Source organism: Brassica oleracea, chromosome C2, assembly GCF_000695525.1.
Source record: "Brassica oleracea var. oleracea cultivar TO1000 chromosome C2, BOL, whole genome shotgun sequence".
Classification (NCBI taxonomy): Eukaryota; Viridiplantae; Streptophyta; class Magnoliopsida; order Brassicales; family Brassicaceae; genus Brassica; species Brassica oleracea.
In genome coordinates, this window is record NC_027749.1 from 12,465,811 (window position 1) to 12,472,857 (window position 7,047).

Consider the following 7,047-nt stretch of genomic DNA (forward strand, 5'->3'; position numbering starts at 1 on the left):
TATTTTGTTATAATTGTTAAAAAAATATTGAGTTGCATTTCAAATAAAAAGGTAGAGATATTAAAAATATTATAATTAAAATATGTAAAATTTAATATAGTTTTAAGGAAATGGTCAAAATAAAAAAATTACACATAAAATAATCATGATTTTTGTTAACTGGGCGGATCATTATTTATATGATATCGCACACGAAAGAAAAATTTCTGTTTTTAAAATTATATAATTAACTCTATACTCATTTTTTATATTTTTTATATAATATCACACATTCGTAAAAAAATAGATAGTTTAAGATGCAAAACAAAATATTTACTTAATGAATATAATATGAACAAATATTACAAATACATCATTTAATAAAATAAATAATTAAAAACTGAAAATTCATATCCGTGCTGATCTAGTTATAAGTTAATCTTGCATTCTCCCAACGAAATGCTTTTAAACCATTGAGTATCATGAACAAAATCAAATTCTGAGCTCAGTCAGTTAGTAACTAATCACTATTTGAGACTAAAAAAATCTCAAATAGATTGGAATCTAGACTAATTTGTCATCGGTTTGTCTATCAATTTTATGTTGCACTAATAGAACAAGTTACATATATGCGCTAGCCTATCATAGACGGTGGACTATTTTATAATCGATTTGTATGTCAGTTTTATAACCTTTCATTTTGTCTCAACTATCTTCTAACTTTCTTTTGGATTGAACAATCTTCTAACTTAATGCAGCAGATGGCGATTTTTTATACTCCCTCGTTTTCATAAAAATCCACATTATTTGTTTCAAAAAGATAATTTTTTTTTACTTTTTAACGTATTATTTAATAAAAAATTGTAAATTTTAAAAAAGTTAATGATGTTTATTTGATTTCTATTGGCTAAAAGTTATGAAAAATTGTTATTCATAAATAACAATGTATTTACAATCAAGTTTTAATGTATTTTTTTAATATGTGTGAAAAGTCTACAATATGTATTTTTTTGAAACGGAGGGAGTATGTCTTAGTGGCTGCTCCGGTTAATTTCCAAAAGAACACACTTAGTGCAAAGAAAGATTTTGGATGTCGCATTTTCATTCCTGTCTTGTTGGCTTCTGGCCGGTTGGTATATATCTTAAACATGGCCGGCTGATGACCAGGGGCCACCAGTGCACCCGCCTAGGGCCCATTGCTGGAGAGGGCCCATAATTTTTTTTTACGTAGTAGTGCAACTCTATTTTTTTGTAAACTATACATATAATTTTTTAGAAAAACAAAATTAATAAATAATTTTTTTATAAATATAACTTTATGGAAACAAGATCTTATTTATTTTAATTTGTTTAAATTTTTACCAAATTATAATTAATATTAAAATATTATAATCAACATTAAAAGTACTTACCTAATGTGAGGTTTTTAGGCATGCGTATATTTCATCAAGACGTCTTTAGTGACAATACAATTTTAAAAATCTCAAAATCGTTGATTCTTCGAGGATTCTTGCATTGTTGATTAGTTTATGTAACTAATTTTTAATATATTTTTTACTATCATGTTTTTTGTTTTGAGATCACTATTTTTTTGGTAGAGCAAAATATTTTTTTCGTTTCTAAAACGTCTAAGGATTTTTTTTGTTTTCTTGTTTCAGGTATCCATTTCACTTTCAGCTTCATCAATTGATTTTTATGATTCTTAAATCCAGACGCACTTTTCTTTTTACTTAACTTTTAGAAATTAACTTGACTTTGAAGTATAACCGACTAAAGATGATATATTTTAAAGGTTTTTCTAGAATCAAATGATTTCATTTTAAAAAAAAAAAACTATAAAAAGAGCAAGACTGTTTTATTTTTATGTATGGTTGTGCTTACCTTTTCAAACGAAAACGATTTTATTTTACCTTGTAGCTACAATATCAAAATTTCAATTTCATCGGTTAGGGATCATTTTTTTTTTAATTTTGTCCCAGGGGCCGTAAAAAGTTCGAGCCGGCCCTGATCTTTAAGACACAATAACGAGTGAAAAGTATACGAAATTTATTTGAAAATTCGGTGAATGTCCGAGAAAAGTAGGTGACATGGGAAACATTACAAAAAATATATTTACGTGGAAAAAAGTTAAACGCCAACATAATTACGGATACCTCAAATTTTATATCATATTTAATACGATCTATAATCATATTTTACAGTACTAAGTTTTATACAAATTAAAAATACTTATAGAATTGGTTTTGTTAAAGAGAATAATTAATGTTTTTGGCTTTCGCTTTTGTGACGTGAAAGGACAGTGTCCCAAGAGGATTTCAATATGGTTTACCACTTCGTCTGCTATTGCCGAGAGACAAATATCATTCGTACGCCTTATCCGCTATTCCTTTCCAATAATAGTTTTCATATTGTTCTTTTACTCGACCACATAAAAACACATACAAAAAAAACACATACAAGTAGTATATTTTAGCTGCGTCTATTATTCTATTCAAGCCTTTTTTTTGTCAACTTATTCAAGCTTTTAGTCTCTTACTTTATGCGTATATTACACAAGTATATATTGGGAGCTCCCACTCCACCCTTAAGCCTTTTATCTGATGAAATAAATATATCACACCTTCATTACCCACATGAAATAAATATTATCTGATGTTTATTATAAAATATATCAAAATAGTTGTATAATTAAATTGTTTTCCTCAGTTGGTCAAAAATGAAAAATGATTCTATCAAATTAACATGGTGATCGTAAATCTCCATATTAGGTTGTATTTAAAATCTATGTAACAAAAAAAAATGTATCTAATCTATTAAAACTAAAGTACAAAAAGAAAATAACCCTTCAATCAAATTAAAAATTACAAATTTTGCTACTAAAATTATAACTATTCCTAGATTTTAGCATTAATTGTTTCTTCATAATTTAAAGTATGCATATAACATACCTTATTCTTTTCTTACTAATTAATGCTAAAAGTATTTTCTAGCATATTGGGAAATAAAACCTGAATTTTTAATTTTATAAACTTATTCTTCATCTTCTTAGATAAAACATATTATCAAGCTTAATACCAGAATACATAAATACCAACTGTCTATAAACATTTTAAAATAGTAATTTTGATAGTCTCAACAATATTTCCTAAAATTATCTATCAAAACTTAACCTATTAAAGATTATATTATAGAGAAATATTTGACTGATATAAAACGGATCTAAAAAATAACTCGGCATATTTTTCTAAATTGAATAGTATATATCAAGTATATTCAAAATAGTATATAAACACACAGAAATCATAACAAAAATCTTCCAAGCTACTTATGGACTATGTCAACGAAGTTGTGTCTTACAATTGTGGAGATCAGGGTTACCTAAAAACCTAAAACTATCTATCAATATTTCCTAAAACTATCTATCAAAATTAAATTTATTAAAGATTATAATATAGAGAAATATTTAAATGTTATAAAATGGATCTAAAAATAACTCGGCAACTTTTTCTAAACCAAAAAAAAAAATCAAGTATATTCAAAACATTATATAAAAACACACCGAAATCATAACAAAAATCGTTTAAGCTACTTATGGACCATGTCAACGAAGTTTGTCTTACAATGGTGGAGATCAAAGTTACCTAGAACGATTTATCAATAGTTTCTAAAACTATCTATTAACATTTAACGTATTAAAAATTATATTATAGATAAATATTTGAATGATATAAAACGGAACTATAAAATAAGAAAAATGCAATACAAATGACAATTAATTATATGTTAAATGTTAAATAATTACATTGACGCTATACGTTTGAAAATATAATACTATACAATTAATTATATGGCAAATGTTAAAAATATATCATTAATTATGAAAATAATATTTACTTATAAAAAAATAAAAATAAACACCGCGGATCAAAGCTCTAGTTGATTTTATAACAGTCAACGGTTTGGGATTGGGAAGAACTAGTTCAAGTATGGATTTTTTATTGTCCAATTTATTTATATCTTACATGTATTGTCGATAAACTTTCTAACATCTTCACTGATCCCCTAGGACGTATGTGAATTCTATAATTTCGTTCCTAGTCTATGGACTATTCGTTTCTCATAGAAAACTTGTCAGCACTATAACTAATTTAGATTTCACTAACATGTACGTAATTTAGATTAAATATTCTAACTGTTGGACTCTGACGAAAAAATAGGTGTCTTTTAAAAATTTGGATTTAACCAGCAGTTTCCATATTTACCAAATGAAACAATGTTTTGAATTTATGCCGTGTAACAGTCATGATTATTTCCATTGGTCTTGAATTAAAACTAACATATCCATAACGAGTGATTATGGCTGTACGCTTGTGTTTGTAAAACCATACATGCACACATAATATATTTATATGTATGATGCATGCTTGATAAGGATATCTTAAATTAGTGATAATTCAAGCATATCATATAACATGTGAAGCTAAGGATCATTATGTCTCTACTCACGTGAGTTACATTCAATTTGTTTTTGTTTTTTCCTGTTCGTACCATTTTCCATATGTATAAACATATAAGATCCCCTTTTTGGAGTATCGAAAAGTCACCATATGCAAGTTGGTTTAGTTAAAATTCTCTAAACAAAATTTCCTACACTTTGAGGTAACTTTTCTATAATTTTACCTTTCAAACTACTTTTGAGGCATTTTTAAGCTTTAAGATTCATCCCTCTTTATGCAAATTATTATTGCTTATAACTGTGGCTTCTCATCCACAGTCGATAGACTCAAAATTAGGACCGATTAGGTGTAAATAAAATAATTCAGTCAATTAATCATAACTTCGAATCAAAATACGAAATACTGGAAAATACATATTGAATACTTCAAAGACTGAAATTAATCATAAACATATTTTACTTCATCACACACAAATGTACAAATAACAAACAAAAAGAAGAAAACACTACCAAAATTTGCTAATGGACATAGATTGGTCAAAGACTTTTAAAACGAACTTATTTGTTGGCATGCTGAGTAGCAACACCTAGACCCCTACCTCATTGACCCACTTTGTAAGCTTTTGTAGCATGATATATATGCGGAACAGAGGAAGCAACAGTAATATATATAGTAACCAATTGACATTTCAACCTGACAAACTATATATATAACATACTATATGAGATTAATAAGGAAAACAGTAAATTTAACTTTCGTATAATCGCTTCATATTCTGAAATGCATTTTTAAAAAGCGTAGGTAACTCAACTGGTTTGAAGGGAACTATGTTTGTTTTGATGTATACGAAATTGAATACGGTATTATATATTTAAAGAAGTATGGTAAACAGTTAACATTATGCAAATATATCTCCATCATTATGATAATGGTAGTACGTAGCTTGACGTCAAACATAAACATTCTTCAGTAATTTAGTATTTGATTTGACTACTAAGTAGAACATCAATCGTGTACGTCGTTTTTTTTACTAAGAATCGATCGTGTATGTAGTTTTTCTGAAGTTTCCAGAACGGGAATTCAAATTCAAACAAACGTAAACAATCAAATTGATTTGAAAACCATTTTTTCGCTGGACACTCTAGCTGATATGTACACCAGGTTTTTAATAAAATTATTTTAAGTTTCTTTATTTGGAAAAAATCTTGATATATTTAAAAATCAGGGCGCATCTGCTAAGACATTAAAAAGCACTTGTAAATATGAAATTAGAATATGATTTTTTTGACTAAGGGCATAGAATATGATTTTACTATCAAACAGTTACAGTTTAGTTTTTTTTTTCTTGAACATTAACAGTTACAGTTAAGTTTTGTACTCTTAATTTCCTTGGGCGGGATAATAACAAATTAAATGGAGTATACTTTTATTTTTCTGCACTTTTTATTTATAGAAAATCTTCTCTGCATGTGAGTAAACTGTACATTCATATTATTATTTGAAAAAAAAACTACAAAATTACGATTTTAGTTTTTTTTTATGCTATGTTACATGGAAACGGAAGCAGATGCGTGGAAACAGAAACGGGTGCGTGGAAGCAGAAGCGTATAGTTTAAAAATATATATATATATATATACATATATAAGAATTTTTAAAAAAATCTAGAACTAAAATTATATGATTTAAATTTAAAATAAAGCATTTATTCATTTATAATAATTTTAAATGATTTCATATTAAATCTGTGAAACACATAACTTAAATTTAAAATAAATTATTATATTAATTATTTTTAATACTTTATAATTAATTAACATATCATATTTGGATTTTATATAAATTAAAAACTATAATTTTTTTATTTTTATTGACATAAGATATTGTGTTTTTTTTATAGAATGGAAACATGATTCCAAAACGGAATCGTAAGCTTCCAACGTGTTTTAAAGAGAATATTTTAGAAGCGTTTGGAAGTAGATTCCGTAAGATTCCACGAAGTTCCGATTCCGATTCCGATTCCGAAACGGGAAGCAGACGTCCGGTGAACCTTCCGTAGTTTTTATGTCTCAGCTGGAGGCCACAGTGCCGTCTTGCTTGTTGTTACAGAAGCGGCCTGAGGCTGTAATTTAAATTTTTTAAAATTCCCCATTTTTGTAGTTTTAATCATTTTTATATATTCAGCTAATCTACTATTTTACATAAACATAAAAAATGATAATCATGAAAACGGAAGTCACGCGTTTTCATGTATGCTCAGGTATATTTTTTCGCCAAAACTACTCTAAGTTTTTTTTTAATAAAAAAGCTCTTCCAAATGATATAAAGAAAAGTATAAATTGCATCACTAGCTAAAGAGAAAAGTACAATTTCTAACTTTCTATTATAGTAAAGGAAATCCAATCACCGTGTAAGTGTAAACCAAAATATAAAAACCGATAAATTAGTTTCGCCTGAACTTAAAGAAGCCTTTCTTTGGAACATAAAGAAGCCTTTTTTTTATTAACAGAACTAACCATGTTGTTTATACATATCTAGTAAAATGTTGTTTTGCGTCTGTCCTAATCGAGTTGAGCCGCAAATTAGTCTTCATGTGCATGGGAAATCACATAG